Raw genomic sequence first — 23,247 nt, 5'->3', positions numbered from 1 at the left:
TCTGCGCTATACCTAATAAAAACAAACACGCCAAGGTTCCAGATTAAAGAACAGTATCTGACCCCAGCCTCACTGTACTTGTGTCTGTGTCTGCCCATTCTTCATCCCCTTGCTGCCTCTAGCCAGAGCTCTGGGACCCAAACCACACGGACCCAGCACATTACCGATATCTGGTACCCAAAGGCCTGTGACTCAGCTACTGGTTGACTTCTCAACCTCTGAACTCAAGGGGCAAGTGGCCTCTAAATTATTATCTTTGATAAACCTCTGAAGTAGGAGACGGGGGCAAGCACCTGGGACCCAGAAACATAAACTTGGGTCTTTTGTCATGCACGAGACAGTGCAAAGCTTTGCAAGGACCATGACAGTGGTAGAGAGTGGTGCAGGGAGAAGAAATATTTCTTCCCTGGCCAGACAGCACAGCTGGTTGTGCCCTGACCATTTGTGATGTGAGCAGACCTCAATTTATAACCTCACTGCATTCCTTGGACAGCTCATGCATACTTGCTAACTTCTGTAAGAGCTGCTGGTGGCTCTGCTTCTCATTCCTTTGTCCTTATTTGAATATAAGACATAAATCCTATCTTGACAGTTACAAGTTCAAGGACTCACAATGTTTGGTGTTTGGGGTACTTACTCCACAGCCCTGGGAACAATGACCCCTTCCAGAAAAAAAAAAAAAAAAAGAGTTCACCCAGTGGTACAAAGCCTGTACCAGAAACTAACACACCATGTAATTTTTCAGCTCCAAAATACACAAAATTTTTAACTCCCCATCTGGGCTAATGTATTCTAGATGAAGCAATGGAGGCAAATGTCTAGAATGAAAGTGACTGGCACCACAGAGTCCAAGGCACTAACTCAGAAGCAAAAACAAATATCTCCTTATTAATCTATGATACATATGTATCATTTTCCACTGTACATGCAATAATATACAAATGACATATGTCCCATTTAGCATTCATACAGCAGATATATTTATAGTATCTTTGTTCCTTTATAGGTTTATCCATAAAACAGAAACCACAATCCTTTAAAAAATATTCCTTGGACATCTCTAATTTTTTTATCTATTTTTTGAAATAAAATAATTACATTATTTCATCTTCTTTCCTCTCTCAAAACTCTCCTATGTAACTCCTTTGCTGTCATTCAAATTCAAGATCTCTTTATTCATTAATTGTTGTTATATACATATATCTGTACACATTTATATTTCTACATACATAATTACAACCTGCTTGAGCATGTATAAAGTTATTTGTATGTGTGTTTTCAGGATTGAGCATGTGGTATTAGAAAACCTATGGGTGGAAGCCACACTGTATCATTCACTTGTTTGAAGTACAATTATTAAAAACTCAGAGAGAGAAATTGGGGTTCAACCTGAAGATCCGAAAAACAAAGCAGCCTGCCACTGACTCTTACCTCAACCTCAGTCAGAAATGGCAATCCTGCATCCAGGAATCTCGGAATGAGACGGTGTCTAAGAACTGTTTTCTCCCATCTTAAAATCCTCTCTAGGTCTTGGATTAAAGATGTACACCACTGGGATTAAAGGCACACCCCGTCCGGTTTCCGCTAGCATGGCTACTGGGATTAAAGGTGTGTGTTACCACTGTCTGTAAGGCTGACCAGTGGAGCTGTTTTACTCTCTGACCTTCAGGCAAGCTCTATTTATTAAAAAACAAATGAAATATTACTACATTTGTTCCCACCTGGAGAAGTGGCAAGAATAGTCTTCCATCCACCCTCTCCCACCACCAGGATGTCAGCTGTTACAACTCAATGTGCCATAAGAATCCCCTGTGCCAAATCCCTCAAAAATCTGCTAAAACAAGAAAATTGGTAAATTTGGGAAAAGAAAATTAACTGGCCAAAGATATATTGAGTACTAAGCTTAACTAATAATGAAAAAATGAAAATTACAGAAACAATATAGTCAGAATCGCAAAATAAAATGTTTTAAGGAGAGTATTACGGTAAAGACACAAGAACAGACAATGGGGAAAAATAGCAAAATCTTTTCAGGGAGTCTTGTGGTATGGTATTTCAAAATATGACATTTGTATATTGTGAAATATTTGTACATCCTTTGACATAATCTTTTCCTTCCTTAAAGTTTGCTACAGATGAATTATTATATCTAGATGCTAATATAAATGTTCATGTAATATGTATGCACACACATATTAACTGTCTTAATATGTCTTAATAGGAAACTGTCCTAGTTTCATAATTTGCATGTGCACATGCACACACACAACATGCACACATGAGCACACCACATACTCACACACCATATACACACACTCATACACATACATCCACACATATTCATCCACACACATACTTGCATGACACACATACACACATGCGTTTACATATACACCACACATAAACACACCATACATACACAATACACACACATATCACATGCACACACACACTTTTATACATACCTGCATCACATACACACTAACTTAAACGTAGATATTACATATGAGAGAAAACATTTGTCTTTCTAAGTCTGTCTTTTTTTGCTTAACGTAATAATTTCCACCTGCTTTTTTTGCAGATACCATGATTTAATTTTTATTGGTGAATAAAATTTTATTGTGCATATTTTCCATATTTTCTTTATCCATTCATACATTGATAGACGCCTGGGCTGTGTCCATTTCTTAGCTACTGTGACTAAAGACGCAATAAACATTGATGAGCAAGAATCCAGTTATAGCTGGTACAGCTAGGCCACATGGGAGTTTTCAGAATCTGCACACTGATTTCCACAGTGGCTACACCAGTGTTATTCCCACCAACAGCGTTCCGTGGTTCCTCTCTCTTCAAAGCCTCACCAGTATCTGTTGACAGTTCTTTTCTTTTCTTTCTGTGGTGCAGTGTTGTGTGGTATGGTGTCTGTGGTATGCGTGAGTGGGTGAGTGTGTGTGTGTGTCAGAGAGAGAGAGAGAGAGAGAGAGAGAGAGAGAGAGAGAGAGAGAGAGAGAAAGGTGTGGTGGTGTGTGTGTGTATTTGTGTGTGCGCATGGGTGTGTGTGTGTGTGTGTGTGTGTGTGTGTGTGTGTGTGTGTGTGTGAAAGGTGTGGTGTGGTGTGGTATGGTGTGTATGTGTGGTATGGTACATGCGTATGTGCATGCATGTGAAAAGTTGGCATGAAGTGTTCTCTCGTCATTCTCTTCCTTATTTTCTGAGACAGGCTCATACTCCATCACTGTCTGTGCACCCTTTTCTGGATGTGTGAGCTGTAATAGTCTCTTCCTTGTATTGCTTTAGTCAGGATCCATCACAGAATCAAGGAAAGGAGCTAAGACACTAGTACAGGCTTGGGGTACCTTCTTCAGAAGTCAGGTGGTTATAGCTGTGTGGACTTATTTCCTGGTTCCTCTAGTCTAATCCCTTGGTCTGCATGTCTCTATTTGTATAAACAAACACCATGCAGTTTTTGTTCTGATTGACCTGTACTGTAATATTTTTTTTTTAATATTGGGGGTGGCACGGCAATTTCAGAGATTAGAGAACAACTTGGTGAAAATGGTTCTCTTCTTACACTGTGTGAGTTCCAGGGAAAATCAGCCCTCAGACTTGGTAGCAAGCAACTACTTCACCCTTTGAGCTGTCTCACTAAGCCCTTTACTTATGGGGAAAGAGGCCTCTGCACAGGACTGGTACCTTCACTGCACAGAGTCTTGGATCCTCACTGCATCTGAAAATTTGGAAGGGCTGGAGAAGGGCTCAGAGCCCAAGGCTTTAAATGCATCCTCTGCCCAGAAGCCTGTTGAGGTCGGGGTTCAGAGTCATATGGGCTCCTTTTCTGTTATGAAGGAATGGGTCTCCTTGTCCATACTGCCTTCCCTCTTAGGGCAGACGCTTGAGAATGACCTCAGGAGCACTCCAGCTCTATTTAAATGCTCAGCGTCTTGACTTCCATGAAAATGGCAGTCTTGTAGCAGCAGATCACGTGGTCCAGTGCCTTTGACTGGAACATCCCAAGCAAGTGTTTTGTGGGGTTTTGTTTGTTGTTGCTGTTGGTTGTTTTGTTGTTTTCAGACAGGTTCTTGCTGTAAGGTTCTGGCTGGAGGGTGCTTAAATAACAAAGAATCTTCTCTGTGGAGAAATGCTCTGAGATGTATTTCATGTGAAGTACCTTGAGTAATATCATGGAAAAGCAGGAGTGGGAAACCCATCCACAACCTCCTCTAGTTTAAGATCAGGTTTAAAGCTTCCTCCAGCATTTCTCTCTTCAGTTGTGACACTTGACTTTTCAAGGACTTTAACTGATGCTTTTGTCTTCTTTTTTCTTTCTTTTTTTTTCCAGTACTGGAGATTGAACCTAGGGTCTCTCAATGCAAGGAAAGTGTTCTACCACCAAATACAGCCCAGCCTTTTACTGTTTTAGGTATTTTGGTTTTGTTGTTATTTTTCTTTTGAGACCAGAGCTTTCTGTATTAACCTAGACTTTCCTTGAACATTTAATCCTTCTGCCTCTATTTCCTTCAGTGCTGAATTTACAGGCATTTGCACCCAACTTTTGCCATTGTAAAATATTTTAGATTTATTTTTATTTTTAATTATGTGCGTGCATGGGGTGTGAGCATGTAAATGTGACTGCAGTTGTCCATTGTGGCCAGAAGGGGGCATTAGATCCTCTGGAGTTGGAATTACAAGTGGTTGCAGGAATTCAGATGGGTGCTGGGAACTATGCTCAGGTTCTCTATAGGAGCAGTACATGATCTTAACCACTGAACAATCTCTCCAGTCCTCAAATTACAAACTCATTAGTAAGAAACATGTTAAACTAAACATAATATACAGGCAAGAGGTATGCATATTTACCACACAAAGAGATATAATATATTGACATGTTTATGCTATGGCATGTTGTGATGTGAGAGATATAGAGGCATATTGAAAACAACTTCTCCTAGATGCATCAAGGTAGAGCTCAGTTGGGTACAAACTGATTATATGTGATGACATATATAAGCTCAGGCAAGAACAGGTTTTTGAAAGATCACAACATTTTCTTTAGAGAAGGTACTTCTGAAAAAGGAGAAATAAAAATTCAAAATGAATAGCCGAGTTCTTTTTGTCATTGTGTACTCTGAGCAACTGGAATATTGCAACATGTGGATTTCTACTTCATCAGTAAAAGAAGATATCTAGATTTTAAATTCATAAAATCTCACATAGTCTAACAGTTTGTAATGATTGTTTGTGATTAGAGAATCCACAGACCAAATGAAACAGTAGCTCAAAATCTACATGCAAATACTTCAGATTTTTTACACCTGGCCATGGTATGTCAAACAGAACGTTGTTTATGTATGTATGTGAAGGCTTATCTCCCGAAGGTCATTTTTTCATTTTCTCAGCTCTGCATTCCCCAAGGAAATCACATTTTTCTAAAAGCAAATCAAATGGAATACATTGTAAATGCCTTGAATTTTTAACAACTTTGTTCATTCCCAACTGTTCTATTTTCATCCATGTATTATTTTTTTATAAAAAAGAAAATTAATATTAAGCAAGGCAAAGCTATTACAAAATCTTCACTTTGCTAGTAAAGAAAATTGCTTCTTTCAAATAATATAGATATTTAGATATGTTCCTGTCAGTGGATATGTGAACTATTTCCAGCTGGGAATAATCTGATTAAAAGTTAGTGAGCATTTGTGTTTGATTCCTTTTATGGACATAAGGGTTGGTTTCAGTACCCTCTAGATTTGATGTAGTCATCTAAGTTTCACTTCTCCATTTTGGCCCCTCAGCTCACTTTTCTGTTCCCCAGAATGAAACTCTTGTTTTCCAGAGGACTCAGTCACTTATCTTTAATTTTCTCTCAGTTATTATGTATTCAAGTAGCTCCTCTAAAACTATTGTTTTCTTCCTATTACAGTTCCCATTACTACCTGACCAACAACACTTAAAAAAACCCACTGGTCTAAAACATCCACTATTTCATTCTGCTCACCATCGTGTGGATCAGGAATCATAAAAGGCTTAGCTGGGCAGTTCTCATTTACATCATCATGGTATGTCAGCCATCTGAAAGATGAACTTGGCTGGATATGTCGTATGTGTTGCTTCTTAATATGGAAGGCAGCCTCTACCACAGCTGGCATGTATCCTCTCTAGTATGGTGAACTTGAAGTAATGGTGACTGGTGTACTCCAGAGCAAGCACTCCAAAAGACACTAGGCAGAAGCCACATGGACTTCCCAGACCTCGCCTGGTCTTAGCCAGCTGCTAGACACTGACCAGACCACTTCTCATGTAGCTCTTCTTGCTTTTTGATGTACATGTGGGAAAATGCTTTGAAAAATATGAAGCATTTTACAGAGTTTGAAAATACAAATAATGATTATTGTAAAATTGGGTCTTACCATCAAGACAAGATCTTTACTGAGACACAGACACTATTTGGATCTAATTATATTTTTCCTTTCATTTTTCATCAGGAATGAAAGGCAGTATTTTTGTTCTTTGATTCATGGCCATTAAGGGACCAAAGCAAAATTTTCTAACAATTTCCTTCTTGTCTTTCATTTTCAGAAAATGTTCTTAATGAGAAAATTATACTAGAGGATAGCAAGCAAAAAAGTCAAGTGCCTTTTAATGGGCAAGTAGGGGAGCGGAGGAAAGATGCATGAATGATGCTATCCTACTTATCCCCTTCTAGTTGTTTAGGAATGGCTGCTAAGCCATCACAGTGTTAAGTCAGGAGTTGGAATATCTGCAGGAATAAGGAAGCTGACCTCCTGTCCAGGGCAAAGGTTTTGGCTAAACCTAGTTGCTAAGATTCTTTTTCAGCACTGGGTGATGCAGGGATGATAAGTAGCGATACTGAGGGGGGAAGAGCAGAAGGCTTAGAAGACTCGGTTATAGTTTTGTCAAAGAGGAAGTCTGTCTGCTCTTGTTCTGGGGTGAAAAAGGAAATATTCTTTTTGAAAAAATAGAAGTCTATTTTAAATGCTGTCGTCTTGTTTTATAATCCAGGAAAGTCAAACCCTATGTTGAGACTAGGACATATTTCCTAGATGCTGTAGACAGCCAAGCGTTTAATGTGAGTGGTGCCACAAACGCAATGGCATATGTTAATGTTTGGAGGAGACTATGAACCCAGTTCCTGAGTCCAGGAGACAGACGATTGAAAAGATCCCTACTATAGAGCTCAAATCACTTTGAATGCTGAAGTGAGATTGGTAACGAATGACTATTGGTTAATAATAGTAATAATAATAGTATTACTCTTGGTAATTACCTGCTCTGTAGTCTTCAAGACTCTGTGGATAGTATACACATCCGTGACACGGGACACAAAAGTGAGAACATGGGAGGAGCATGAAGTGGAACTTTTGGAACTCTGAAAGCAGAGAAAAACGATAGAGGAAGTCTTGCTTCATTTCTGATTGTGAGGGTATAATCTACTAAAGTGCAATATGTCACAAATAGCCCAAGGAAGAGGTGGAAGGGTCCTCTTTAAATTCGGAAAATAGAGCTTAAAACAACAGCAGCATTGTTCCAAGAAAACACTGTGCTGGTTAGTTTGGGATAACTTGATAAAAAGTAAAGTCACCCAAGAAGAGGGAACCTCAGTTAAGGAATTGTCTCCATTCAATTAGTCTATGGGGATGGTCTATGGGTGTTGTAGGAGGGAGGGGCCCGCTTGTTCATCCTGGCCGCCGGGCTAGCTTAGCCCTGAAATAACCACACAGAAATTGTATTAATTAAAACACTGCTTGGCCCATTATCTCTAGTTTCTTATTGGTTAATTCTTGCCTCTTAATTTAACCCACTTCTATTAATCTGTGTATCGCCTTATGGCAGTGGCTTACCAGGAAAGATTCTAATCAGCATCCATCTCAGCAGAGGATCCATGGCTTCTCCTTGACTCTGCTTTCTTCCTCCCAGCATTCAGTTCTGTTTTTCCCACCTACCTAAGTTCTGCCCTATCAAAAGGCCAAGGCAGTTTCTTTTTCATTAATCAATGAAAACAACACATAAACAGAAGGACTTCCTATACCATATGGGGCATTTTTTTTTTATTAATGATTGATGTGAGAGGGTTCAGTCGACTGTAGATGGTACTATTCCTGGCAGGTGGCCTTGGGCTATGTAAAAAAAGCAGGTTAAGCAAGCCAGGGAAAGAAAGCCAATAAGGGACACTCCTCCATCATTTCTGCTCCAAACTTCTAATTTGAGCTTTTACCTTGGCTTTCCTAGTGACGGGCCATAGCCTGTAAGCTAAATAAACATTTCCTTCCAAACTGCTTCTGGTCAGTGTTTTATCACAGCAACAGAGAGACACACTAGAACACTGTCCTGCTAAATGAATGTCAGTTGATAAACCCCTTATAATTGACTCTTGTTCTGCCAAATTCTGGGTTAGGCAGTTTTATGAGCCAATCTATCAGCCACTATATTTCTGAAAAGTCTCAGTGCAGTGGCGTGACTTAATTCCATCAGGAAGTCTTCCAGCTTATGATTCATTGAAAACATATTTGAGGGGCCAGAGAGATGACTCAGCAGTTAACAGTACTTACTGCTCTTTCAGAGGACCTGAGTTCTAGTCCCAGCATCCACATCAGGTGACTAATGCCTAAAACTCCAATTCGTTGGGATCCAGCACTATCTCCATGGGCATTCTCATAGGATCTCTCTCTCTCTCTTTCTCTCTCTCTCTCTCTCTCTCTCTCTCTCTCTCTCTCTCACACACACACACACACACACACACACAAACACGCACACAAACACACATACACACACACCACACACACAATTTTTTAAAATGTAAACCTATTTGGAAAAGGATCAAAATAAAACAAAACCCACTGAAGAAAAATTAAAGACGAATGTCTATAGACAAGAATTATAAGAATTTGATAAAAGTTCTTTTAACAATGAAATCATGTCTGTAGCACACAATATTTTAAAATAACAACCAAATCTATGACTGGTATACTATTAGGACATATCATGGATAATGGATAACAAGAGTGCTTACAAATGTCTATGAGCTTTATTCAATATATGATATTCCTATATGGCCCATGAAAGCTTAATCTAGGGAAGATTAAATTTCTCTTCTTTATTTCAGTACATTCTTTCATGCAATTCAGTATACAAAATAAGCCTAATCAGATGATGTTTCTTTTTTACAAGATAAGAGAATAAATCTTTTGAGATTTTTCAGAAATCTCAAAAAGAGTGCAGGATCAAGAAGAGATCCCAAGAGACAGTATTCTGAAGATCATTTCTCTTGATAAGCTGAACATGCTCCAGCAGAAGACCACACATCAAAGAATATGTGTGCAGAACAATTGATATCAAAGGGTTTTAGAAAATGGGTAGGGGGCAAAGCTGGATGTCTAGGAAAGGAGAAGCGCATATCTGGTAATAGTTGCAGGAGGGGATGGGTATAATCAAAGCATGTTGTATGAAACTTGACACTTGCAAAGAATTACGTTTTCAAGAAAAGGACATAGATTCAGAGGAGCACAGGAAGAGTTGGATTGGGGAGAAAAAAGATGCAAATGATGTAATTACAGTACTCATATATGAAGTTCTCAAAAAATCATTTAATTCATTTGGGATTTGTATAGGGAAAGACAGAATTATGAACATTTCCCAAAGATATGTAAAGGTTTGTGAATGAAAGAAAGAAAAGAAAAAGACTTCACTGCTCTTAGGTATGGTGGCGGAGAAGGTTTGTTGTAGATGTAAGTCAGAGGCATCTGGAAGGGTCCAGAGTGAACATGACCCTGAACTGGGCCAGTGAGCAAAGAGGGGAGAGGGGAGAGCCAGGAGAGTATAGACAAAGGGCCTGGTAACCAAAATGGCTGGCTTACATAGGGAAGAGCAACTGGAGGAAGAGCGATCCAGCCCCTGAGCTGGAGAAGTTTAGGGTAAGGAGCTTGGTATGCCACCCACACCCTGTAACAGGTACGGACTGAGAGATTCTGGGAGAACCTGGTGGCCAGGTCTGCTTTAATATGTTAAATGGGCACCTCAGTCATTTGTCCTGGGTTTGAGACCTCACCATTTGGACACTATTGCATGAAGTATTATGGGCGTAGAAGATTCTGGCTAAACAGACTCAACAAAATTCACAATGAAGGCAAGCGAGTGTGTGAGAGATCGGGGTTGGAGAATGCGAGGATCCCGAGGGACAGGGCACTTAATTGACCTTCCAGGGTGATCAGACACAGAGGGAGAATTCTAATTAAAGTGGAGAGTAGGATTCTTGCTGCAGCTAAGCGATGTAGACCCAATCAAGAGTGACAGCGAAGGTCCCCTGGTCTGGAGGATTAAGCATCTTGATTGCATTGCAATCGGTGCTCTATGAACTACCGCACTGTTAAGCAGCCCAATCTATGACAAGCAAAAGCAGACGTGACCTTTACAGATGACGTTGCAGGCTGGTAAATTTTACAGTCTCACACATCTTCCTTCGGGACCAAAGCCAACCGTTCCACAAATGGTTTTCCTGGGATCACAGAAGGCAGACAATGACTGAGACAAGAGATTCTGTAAAGCAGAAATCTGGAACTCAGATTTAGGTCCTCTATAGTTGCCGTTTTTCTGAGTTTGTAGGATTAAATTCACATCTGCTATTCTCAAATCTCTTGGGGACAGACTTTGCCTACTTTTATTTTCTTAAACCTGACATTGGACAAGTCAGTGAATGGTAAGGATTTACTAAATGAAAAGGCTGCATATCCATCTAAATGATCAATATAAGTGAAGAACAAAAGATTATTTTCTTCACATGGTTAAGTACGTCACTTGGGGGACAGGACCTCTGACTGTGCACTGTCTTGTGTGTACATCATGTAACTTCTACGTAACCCCCCTGGATCTTTTAAGAGAGAAATCATGATGTAGAATTTCAAACGTTCCGATGTGGGCCTTAAATCTGCCTAGTTTCTAAGAAAACTGATAGAAGAATAAGCTTCAAGCAAAAAAGTATTCCCTTGAAGAAAAAAGTAATTGCACTTTCATGGGACAACTGTGCCTTCCATGGCACTCTGGGTGGTTTGACTCCACTCTTCGACTAGCCTTGAGCCATTTTGAAACTCTATATATTAAATATGTAAGTGTGACTGTCAAAAACAACTGTAGTCTGTTGACACATAAATCCTGCTTTGTTCGGTAGAGGCTCAGCGTTCCCCCTCCTCTTTTGTAGAAAAGTCAGTTTTGCTTGTATTTGCACATTCATTTCAGGCTTCCTAGCCTAAGTGTATCTGTAGCCGACTTTCTTGGATGACCAGACATAGTCATGACACAGAGACTTATTATTAGGTATGAATGCTTGGCCTTGTCTCACTAGTTCTTTTATTTTTATGTATGAGGGCCCTTTCTGCACTATGCCTTTATGCCAGAAGAGGGCATCAGATCTCACTACCAATGACTGTGAGCCATCTTGTAGTTGCTGAGAATTGAACTTAGGATCTCTGGAAGAGCAGCCAGTGCTCTTAACCAATGAGCCATCTCTCCAGCACCCCCACTAGCTCTTATAACTTAATTTAAGTTGTTTATCTTCATTTACTTTTTGCCTCATGGCTTTTTACCTTTCTTTCTTTCTGTATGTTGCACTTTGCCTACTTTTTCCATGTCTGACTGACTGGCAGCTGCCTGGCTGGTTGGCCCTGGGAATCTCCCTCTCTTTCTCCCTCCTTTTTTCCGCTTGAGTCTAGATTCCTCCTCCTACTTATCCTCTCTGCCTGCCAATCCTGCCTATCTCTCCACTCCCTGGGTATTGACCATTCAGCTTTTTATTAAACCAATCAAGTACCTTAGGCAGGCAAAACAGCCCATCTTTATATCATTAAACAAATGCAGCATAAATAGATGTGGTATACATTTACACCTAAAATAATATTTTGCAACATAAACAAAAGTAACACACCTTCACATAGTAAAAGTTAAAGTCAACAACATATATTTGTTCTTCAGATTTTCTTCTAAACTGGTTTCAGCTACCTGATTCACTAAGCGATAAGAGGAGAAAAATCGATAAACACTTACGTCATTGTATCCCTATGCAAGCCATCCTTTTCTAACACTCTCCAAAATAGTATTTAGGGGAAAGCAAATATTTAATTCAATACAGGTGCACATTCAAAGCGGAAAATGAAGATACTTTCATGCTATCAAAAATAGTTTTGAAGTTAAGCTTGAGAAAAATGTTTATTAGTGTCCAAAAAACTAATTAAATATTTGCATATACAATATGAATACTCAGAATATGCTTTCTAAAGTCATAACCATATTCACATAATATACTAGAAGTCAGCTGCTCACTCCATCACCTTGGTCAGCCTGTAAAAAAGAGTCTAATCCAAAATCTAATCTCCTCCTTTCCCTTCTGTTTACATTTCTTAACTATCAATACAAAAATCACGGTAGCACTAAGATGCATACATGTGATGGGACTGAGCCTACTGATGCCTTCTCGGGGTGGGTGAGGCACTCAAAGTGGCCTAGTTTCCCTTGGGCCAGCCTTTCTCGGAAGACAGAAATCTGTGGAAGTCTGTGATTTACATCACAAGGCTCTTGCAATGCCGACTGAATTTAACACAAGGTTCTTATCCATTCATCCATTCCAACCTCTGTGCAATACAACTGTACTCTGGGGACAAAAAGGAACTTGATTAGGGACACATATTTTAAAACTTCCTTATAAATTTTCATTTGGAACACACACACTCAAGCTTGTAGATGATGCTCACGTGGTGAGAAGATCGCAGTCTCGCCACAGACACAAGTGCATCATTCGGAGAAGAAAATTTTAGGATTGAGAAAGTGTAAAAAGAAGGCAGTACTTGAAGTTCTTGGAGCAGTGGTTCTCACCAAGTGGGTGACGACTCCCAGAGGGGTTGCATATCAGATATACTTCATACCAGATAATTACATTACGAGTCATAACAGTAGCAACATTACAGTTATGGAGCAGTAACAAAGTAATTTTATGGATGGGGGTCACCACGGTGTGAAGAACTGCATCAAAGAGTCAAAGCAAAGAAGGCTGAGAACCATTCTGGTTAGAGACTGTGTCAGTTCAACTTTCATTAAGTACGGACTGATTACAACCACAGTAAAATCACTTGGGAAAGTTACAGTCTTTCACCAGCAGAGGGAAATACTGCCCTGGGAAACAAATGAACCGGTGCCTAGAATTTCCTTCTATGTAAGAACTGAAGGTTTCTCCTTGCTTTTCTCATTTGCGGTGCACTCACTAGTGGGGCATTTGCTATGCTGTGTCTAGATTATAGACAATTAGAGGGAACAGTAGAGGGGTGAGGGAAAGATACCAGGGAATGGAAGAGGGAAGGGGTCAAAGAGCTGTCAGGACTGAAATATGGTCTGTCTATGCACAAAGGAAAGAGGGTTTTCCTTACATGCCTCCCTTCATTCCTGTCTCAAACCCCAAATCCAAAACTTATTCTGGAATCCCCATGGTTACTAATTGACTCTTGGTATGGGACACTATTAGCCCTTCTTAATCCATAGGAACATCAACTATACAGAGAGCCCTAATTTGTTTCTCGGGAACTCTAACTTGTAAAGTGTCTGGCTGTTTTACTGTGAACGTATAGTTTTTCCCATACTGTTCTCAACACTGCCAAAGAGTAAGGCACTGGCTTTATAAATGGAAATTGAATCTTGCAGTGGAGTTATACAGCAAGCGATACTGAGGCTGAATAAATTAGAGGGTCCATTTTTTTGAGAAACACTGGACCTAAAGAAAATCCCTGCCATGGAGACTGCCCTGTTGTCTCAGCAAGCAAAGATCGGTTGTCACAAAAGAGAAAGAAGCCTCTTCAGCAGAATGCTAAGATAGCAGGCTCATGTGACAGGGATGATGAAATATAACCTTACATGGGCATTCTCAGGAGACAGAGATGGGTAGGAATTGGGGTGGAGAGAGGCAGAGGGCAAGAGGGAATCATGTAGCTACTCTGGCAAATTCTTTGAAAACTAGGCATGCTCATGGACTGGAGAGGTGCTCAGAGGTTAAGATATTTTCTTACTAGATAGTTGAAGAACTAACTAGTCTTCCTTGATATCTTTTAATAGGTGAAAAAATAAGGTAACTGTGGTATATTTTGACAATGACAAAAAATAAATGAAGTCTGAAGAAACAGAAATAAATGGAAGAAAGAACCAGCTGTTGAGTCCGAAACTCCTAGTTTAGAGGAAGTTGTCTGACACCAACACTCAATGTACATTCGCTCTTTGAGACCCAGAGCACACTGGTTCCAGAAACTTTCCCAGATACCAAAGTCCTTTCATTCTCTACTACCATGTATAACGTAGTCACACATAACTTACGTCTTCCATACATTTAACTACATCTAGATTATTTATATGTTTTAATACCAAATACAATGTAGACTTTGTACAATTAGATGTCTTACTCTATTTGCCAAGGAATAGTGGCAAAGACAACAAGTCTTGGCCTGTTCAACAGAGATGTTGCTTTATTGTTTTATTTTTTAATATTTTCTATCCATACCTTTTTTTTAATCTCGCACATGCACATCCTTTCTGTTTAGTTGTATGTAAGCATTATATTCAAGTCTTGTCAGAAATTATAAATTACAAGTCATTTAAATAGAGTTATCTAATATAAAGAAGTTTAAATATGCCCAGATAGTATCTGTAATATATTTTACCAACTCAATGTGCTACTCTGGGACTCAGAGAAGGGGTATAAAGAATCTTACTAACCTGTGCCTTCACTGGTAAAGACAAGCATGCAGCACAGTGATAGAAGAGACGTTCATGGCTTTGACCGGATCTCTTCTACAATCACTGGGCAAGAAGGGAAACATCTGGTCCTCGACTAGACACACCAATAACTAGCATGTTGGCAACCAGAAGCAACAAGCAGAGTGACCATGGCTCAGGAGTGTGGGCAGCTCGGTGAAGGTATTTTGAAGACAGGGTGATCAGTGTATATCACTGTTCGGAAGAATGCATGGAAGTGATCCCCAAAACCAGTCACAGCTGTAAGGAAGGGAGGGGCAAGTGAATGTAGTTTTGTCTCCAGCCCACACATTGGATTCCCTGCCACCTCAGAAACAACAGTTGTGGGGTGAGCCCTCACTGAGGAAGCTGAAGAGCATCCTCATTGTGCATGTGCATATAGGAATCCCACCATATCACGGAGCAGGAATAGGAGAGCAAATCTGGAGTCAAGAAGCGATCAGTAAATGGTTTTCACAAATAAATAGGGAGCAGTATATGGTTAAATGTGGAATATTGATGTTAAGTATCCTAAAAGACATATTTCTAAAATTCCAAAATCAACACTCTCCTCTCCAGGTCCTCTCAGGCAAATGAACCCTAAAGGACCATTAAAATTGAATTTTAGAATCCAAACTGCCAACAGCCAAACTAAAGCTAACCTAAGAAATCTTGAGAACAAAGCACTGTTGAAAAGGTGACCCTGCACAAGACTCTACTATCCACACTCCCATGGCTCAGGGAAGATTGCAGAAGAAAGGGTGGGAAAATGTGCAGGGCAGAACATACGAAGGGATGCAAAATGCCTTTCTCCAAACATGGCTGAGACAATCACGAGTTCACAATACCTATGCCTACTGGCCCCATGCCCACCTAACTCTGACTTGAATAACAAGCCCCTGTGAATGAGAACAGATTCTGAGAAAGTACCCAGTTGTAAACTCACTGATGAATCTACCAGGCTCTATTAAATAATTCCAAAACCATGGCCACACAAACAGCTCTGGTTAAACTCTATGGGGACAGAAAAGCAGTGAATATGGAAACAAGATTTGTAAGGAGGAAGAGATACTGAGAGAGGTGGGAGAAAAATAGAAGAATAAAAATGTGTGGATATGTGTATGAATTATTAAAAGACGAAATTATCAATAGAAAAGATGAGACTGTCAAAACGAAAAGAGAGTGGAAAGAGAGAGACCATGAGAAAAAATAAAAAGCATATACAGAAAATTCACATATATTGACGTTGTGAGGCATATATCCTCCTATACAAACCAAGCCCAAAACTGCATAAGGAACTGCTCTACCCCACACCTCCATTCAAATCAGAATTGCTCTAGTGGTTACAAGAATTATGTTATTTTCTCAGAAAATTAATATTCAAGGTGGGAAGCAGTTGCCAATGAAATGCTAAGACACATGAAATGTGGTGCAGCCAAGGAGAAGAGTGGTGTATGTATTTGTCAGGTTACTTGGTTGGTTTTTGCTGTTGTTATTCTGTTTTGTTTTACTCTCGGGGCTCCTGATGACTTTTGAAAGCCTCTAACTTATTGAAGATAAAATGGAATGGTGCACAGGGGCACACTGAAGCTAGGAGAAATGGTCATAGGAAGGCATCAACCCCCACCCCTCCGGCATTAGTAGTGCAGTGCAAAGTTAATGGGGCCCTAGTAGAGGGAGTTTCCCATGGAACTGAAACATGACACTTTGACATAGAGTGGTATTGTTTCATGAGGACTATTTGCTATTTTTTTAAAAAGGCCATCTGTTATCAGTGATATCTTTATGTAATGCTTATTTGGAAGATCTTATTGGTTTAATTTGCAATTTACTTAAATTTCTTTTGCACAGGAAAGGTATCACTGGCTGTTCCTATCAAATAAACCTGCCCTTTTCTTCAGTCTCAGTGATCATATTGATTATATTTATGCTTGCTTATTAAATAGTTGACTCGTGTTAAAAAAAACTTTGCACATGTAATTTAGACACTTTAAGGCAAGCACACTTATCTCTGAATCTTTCTACTTCTAAAGATTCAATATCTCGGCTAAAAATGTCTTGGTGTGGTCTCTGTCTCAGGAAGATGCTCTCCTGTTTTGATCATCGATTGAACTATAACACTATTGCACATACGGCTTGCAAAAGTAACTGAGATTGGCCATGCTTTCTTTTGCAGGCTGTCTCGTATTTCTAGTAAGCAAACGAGTAGAATAAGTCCTACCCTTTCCTCAATCCAACTTGCTTGAAATGATTGTACAGTATCATATTCAGCTAGTATAATTCCATCCATTAAATTAATCTTTTCTCTGTAAGGCTATTTTAAAAGAGTATTTCTTTCTTTCACATCTATTTTCTTAATTTTCTCCTTTTTTTCAGTTTTCCATTAAAGTTATATATACATAATTCGTTAGAAACACTGCTTATTTGTTTTATATCTCAGGAAGACTTTGTAATTGAAACATATATTATACAGATCAAAATAATTGTATTTATTTCTGCATTTGGAGGAATATCAATCAGGAATCAGTCTACTGGGTCAGTAAAGGATAAAATGTGTCTATATATCTCAATTAATACTGCAAAATGCTAACAGGAAGCTTAAATCCAAGCCCCTATGATTCATGGTTCACCTATTCTTTGTTCACTAAAATAATAAATTGTAATAAGTGACACCAACTACTGCTTTACAGACTCAAACTCTACCCAAAGATACCACTACATAATACCGGCATGCAACACAGCAGACAGGATGTGAGTATAGGGGGTGCAGTAGGCTCCAGGTGGAGATCATCAGAAAACCGTGACCTCTAGTGGACACGCAAAGACTTGTTTTCCTGAGCACAGCTCACAAGTGAGGATTTGATATTTAGAGTTCAGGGTGATCACACCACATTCGTTAGTTTTCAAAACTGAGCAATGAAGTCCAACAACTTATCCAAAAGTTTTAAGGTTGCTCAGCTGGGCAAGAGCACAGGTAGAATTTAAACTAAGGTCCTTTTCAGTCCGGAGCTAGTGAAAGATACTTAATGACCCTAGATGCATGGAGTCATTGAACAATGAAGGTGCCGCATATGAGACTTCCAATACATAACATTTCTTAATAAACATTTTACTAATTGAGAATTCCATGCACTGTACTTTGGTCATACTCAGCCCCAACTCCTCTGACATCCGCCCCCACCACCATAAATCTCCAATTTTCTGTCTTTCATTTTTCAATTACTTTTAAGTTTGCAGTTTAATTACATGCCTCCCTTCCCTTTCTGCCCTCCAAACATTTCCATATGCGCCTTCCTGTTTTCCTTCAAATCCATAACCTTCCTTTCACTGCTATTTCATGTATATACGTATTTGTTTTATATATATTCCTAAATATAACCTGTTCCAATAGCCTACTGACTTCAATTTGTGTTGTCTGTAGTCCTGGGTGAGGCGCCATTTCCAGGAAAGTTGACAGCCTACCAGGAGCCACACCCATAAAGAAAACTGACCCCTCCTCCCTCAGAAGCCGTCACTGTCAATAGATCCTAAGCTAGGGTGGGGACTTGTGAACTCCTTCCCAGTCCTTGCTAGAATATATGTAATCATTTGGCTGAGTAAAATGGTGATTTCACAGAGTTCAGCTTAATGGAGATGACTGACTACGTGTGAAACACGTAAGTGCCATCTATGTTATTTATCATTTATCTTTTTTTATTTGAAATGGTGATCAAATTAATCCTTGTGTTAAAACGCATAAAAGGTCATGGTGAAATCAGAAGAAAATTTATGTGTTTTAGAACATGTTTTAAACATGTCTCATCGTGTCTCCGCAGAGATGACGTCACTGCTCCTAAATGGGGAGGACTGGTCACATGGGAGACCCTGTTTTTATTGTGATCAGCTGCAGTCCATCAGCAAGGATGACCTCATCTGCAGCTGAAAAGGTTTGACCTTTGCCCCTTTGGGCTTGTGAAGCAGGAAAAAAAAAAATCCTTCACAGGCTGAAAAATTTAAAGCAGACATCCTTCAGCTTTGCTGAGTTCATCCGGCTTGTGTTAGTGCAAATGCTCAGACTTCATGATGTAGAAGCAATTAAAGAAAGAACAGTGAGAAGCCTGGGAGTCAGGGCGGATTCTTTGGCATTTCCCAGTCATACTAGAAAAATATGTTTTGCATTTTCCAATAGCAAAAGATAAGAAATGAACCTTTTAGAAAAATGATGCTTTGACTACTTTTCCATAAGGAGACACGAGACACACAATATAAACGCACTAGAATCAGTTCCCTGTGAGAATATTTTAGACCTAATCAAATCGTTGAGGTTTACCAAATGAATGCATGGATGCCTGGTGTTTTTGTTTTATTGTGTTTACTGGAAGTCATGGTCTGTAGCTACATTTTTTTAGCTGATGCTATGGTAGTGAAGGGTTCACAATAAACACCACACTATGTGCTCACCCATGTCTGGGAGCAAGTGGAAAGCCCCACTTTGTGTTCTTTCCCACTCCTCACACTTTTGACAGCCTGAAGGGCTCCAGGGCTACAGATACCCACCCTTCTGTTCAAAACTGGAAAAAATAGAAATTCTAATACTGTGGGAGGGGATGACATATACCCTTTGATTTAATAATCATGACTAGAAGCTCTTAAAGTCAAAAAGGGTGACTCACCAGAATCAAAAGAGATTGTTATCATTTTCTGGCCAGTAATTGTCAACCAATATCTTTCATATCAAACAGCCTTGAGAAGCAGATTTGCTGTGTTCACTAGCAACTAATTGGAGAGATGGAATCCTTCCAAAATGGTTTGAGAATGCTGAAACCAGAACCCTTAGAAATATTTCATCCAGGTAAGAAAGGCAATTCATTATTCTAATTCTGAACTGGGCAGTTACCCAACTTAAAGAGCCAAGTCCTTGATGCTTTCTGAGTAATTTTTATCCTCCCTACAACTTCCCACTCGCTGAGTACAATGGGACATACCTCATCCTCATCCATACCCCACCCCCAATCCCATCTACTGCCCCCAACTATATTCCTACTCCACCCCCAACCACAACCCCTACCTTATCCTCTCCCACAACACCCAAGCTGAGAATCTGAGACCAATTGTTTTAGAAGAGGAGCTGGTAACTTAGGCAGTTAGCATTTTCAATATTTCCTCCACTTTCATTGCTTAAATTACCTAGTGGTGGGAGTTTTAATATTTTCCTAGTGCATTTCTATTTGCTAAAATAATTGAAAAAAGAGACATCAAATTATATATATATATATATATATATACATAAGTGTGTCTATACATAGAGAGTCATATGTGTGTATACATATGTATATATATATAATTCATTTCAAATACTGAGTAAGAATATAAACAAATGAAAATGTTTATTTTAAAAAGTTCAAAACAATGTTGTATAATTTTTTCCAGTTATTTTTATCACACAGGGCTACAGAAGGTCATTTTCATGCAAATATATAATGTACTTTGAACATGTGCCACCTCCATACCCCATTGGCCTTTTTCTCTCCCTTTTTTTCCTTGAGTTTTTCGTCTACGAGCGCATCATCAATATTGCCTATACTGCCTATACCCCAAAGTAATGGAAGACATGCAATATTTCTTTGTCTGAGACTGACTTAATTCTATTTTTGTTTTCTTTAGTAGGTTTACAGTTTTGTGATTTTAATTGGGTTTTGGATTCATTTAGAATCATTTTCATACAGGATTAAAGGTGGAGCTCTAACTTCCTGCTATGAGTTTTTCCAGGACCATTTTCTGGATAGACTACTATATACAATTGCCTTCAACGAGATGAATAATAAAAATTGTGGGTTAGGAATATAAAGGAACACTCAGCCAAAAAAAAAAAATAGAACTGAAGGATTGAAGAATCACTCAAATGCATGAATGAATTTCAGTATAATTTTGGTGAATGAGAAGAATACTCAAGGAGAAGACATTCTGTGAGTTTCCAGTGATGTAAAATTCTGAGAAAATGTGAAGTAATCTACAGGTAGAGAAGGTAGACAGGTGGTTGACTCAGGTTCAAAAGATAAGCAGGAGGAGATACCAAGAGGCAAATGAAACTTTTGCAGGTGATGTACGCCTTCACCGTCTTCAACTCAGGGACGATTTTGTAAGAGCATACCTACCAAAACATAGCTAATTATATACTTGCATGTGCAGTTTATTATATGTAAGCTTAATTCCTTTCTAATTTTATTTGACTGTATATAATTACATCATTTCCCCCTTCCCTTTCCTTCCTCATACTCCCTTTCAAATTGATGTCTCTTATTGTTACAAAAAATGCACAAATATTACTACAACCTGTTGTGTCTGTTTTTGTTGCTAGTGTGTATGAGTTCGGGCTGACCACTTTGGGTTGGGTAACGGATTAGGGAGCTCATTGCTGAGCGATGCTAATCCGGTCTCTCTCTCTCGGCAGTTCCTAGTTTCCTGTAGTTCTTTGTCTCAGAGTGAGACCCCTGAGAGTGAAAGATCCTCTGTCCTCATTAGCATGTCTATTGTGATTTTTAATGGAATTGGGCATGGGAAAATGATTTTATTCACCTTAAGAGATGGGGTGAGATCACAGAAAATCAAATACGTGTAACCTCCGACACTATAGCTATAAAGAGATAAAAAAAAAATGACAATTCTGCTAATGTTTCCCCAGTTATAGAGGCGTCTGACTGAACAGGTTGCTTGGAATAAAAGTGAAGGACATTTTCAACAGAGATATTTTCTAAAGGACAAGTAATAGTTAGGGTGACTTCCTGTGAGGTCCAACCTTACATTTTCCTCTTTTTCTTGTTGTTGTGACAAAATAGCTTGAGTGAAGCAAATTATGGAAGGAAAGAATTTCCTCTGAGCTGGGCCAGTCCATAATGTCTAGGAAAGCATGGTGGAGTTCATGGAGGTGGGAGCATTGGCTAGAACTCCTCACAGTTTGACAGACCAGGAACAAAGAGCAGGGATTGCTGGCACTCAACTTTCCTTCTCCTTTTTCCATTTTTATCAAGTCTAGGAGCCCAGCTGACAGGAATGGTGCCTCCCATATCCAGAATAGGTCTTCCCTCCTCAGGTACTCTTCTGTAGAAAAGTCCTCATTGACACACCCAAAGGTCAACCGCATTAATGTCCTGAGGAATTTAATCCAAGCAGGTTGACAATAGAAATTAATCACGGGTACCAAAAAATCATGGCGGTGATCTTCAAAGATGAATGAGGATGATTCTATCTCACTTTCCTTAATGAATTTTCTTTCAGAAAGTCTTATTAGGACAAAAATGAATACTTGGAAGATTCTGGAGGAAATCCCTGTGTTTTCTTGCATAACTGATGAGATGCACTGTGGAAAAATAGAACAGATTAAGTCTTTTAGTTCAGGCATTTCAGCTTTAATGATTTTTGACATTGACGCTTGTTAACTCTCTCTTGTTAACTAACCCTAACCCTAATCCTAAACTAGGTGTGAAATGTAACTTGTTCCTTACTAGATTTTTCAGAGACACTTTGATAACCTCTAACTGCCAAATGATCATAAGATATCATTCATGTTTTAGCCTGTGGCATGTGGCAACCAAAAATTTCTCCAGGCATTTGCAAAGAGGTCTTAGGGTAGAAAATCACCCCTGATCAAAAAACACGGCACCTGACTTTGTGTCTTGTTTTTGTCAGTTCAGAATTGGAAATAAGCAGCAAACTTGGGATAAATACTTGCCTAATACCAGGAAGGTTGAGATTAAATGAGGTTGTTTTTACATTTGGTAAAAATGTACAACTGCACAGGAGCACAAAGCTAACAGTAATATTGAAAATTTCAAACTGGTTTGCCATTGTCAAACCATTTTGAAGTTTAGATTGCTTCCAAGCTTGGCCCTCCTTGTTGTTTAGGGTATTGAGCAAATGCTCTCATGTTTTATTGCCTGCAGTATATGGTATACCAGTCATTAGTGTCCGCTGATTGTTCTTCAGCTAATAAACATCTGGGTGCACTGAATCAATCTTTCCTTGACCTTCAAAAATACAAAAACCAGCGTCTCAGATGGGGGATATAACTCAGTGGTAGAGCACATATAGGCACTTGCCTAACCCCTGTACTACCATTTGGCTCCAACGCCAAAAAACCAACTATAAAAATATAGTAGTTACTTATATTTACTTATACCCCATCATGAATTAGCTGCTTAGAATAAATGTATTTTAACCTTTTGTTTAAAAAGTATGCATGCCAGAAATGGGCTTGTTTCCACTAATCAAATGAGATTCTGGTTTCTGTTAATAAGAGAAACAAAAAACAACAAATAAGCAAATAAAAAAAAACCTCAGTCAGATGGCCATACAAATTGACCTGTGAGGTATATAAGATTTTGTTTTTGTGATTATAACTTTTATTTCAATCAAAAGCTTCCTTGTGTACATAAAATGTGGTAAGTACTATAAATCTTGTCACAAAACCATTTGGAGACACTATTAGAAGCTTTA

Source organism: Myodes glareolus, chromosome 2 (genome assembly GCF_982192425.1).
Source record: "Myodes glareolus chromosome 2, mMyoGla1.1, whole genome shotgun sequence".
In the NCBI taxonomy this organism is placed as follows: domain Eukaryota; kingdom Metazoa; phylum Chordata; class Mammalia; order Rodentia; family Cricetidae; genus Myodes; species Myodes glareolus.
Note: the sequence above shows the minus strand (reverse complement) of the source record.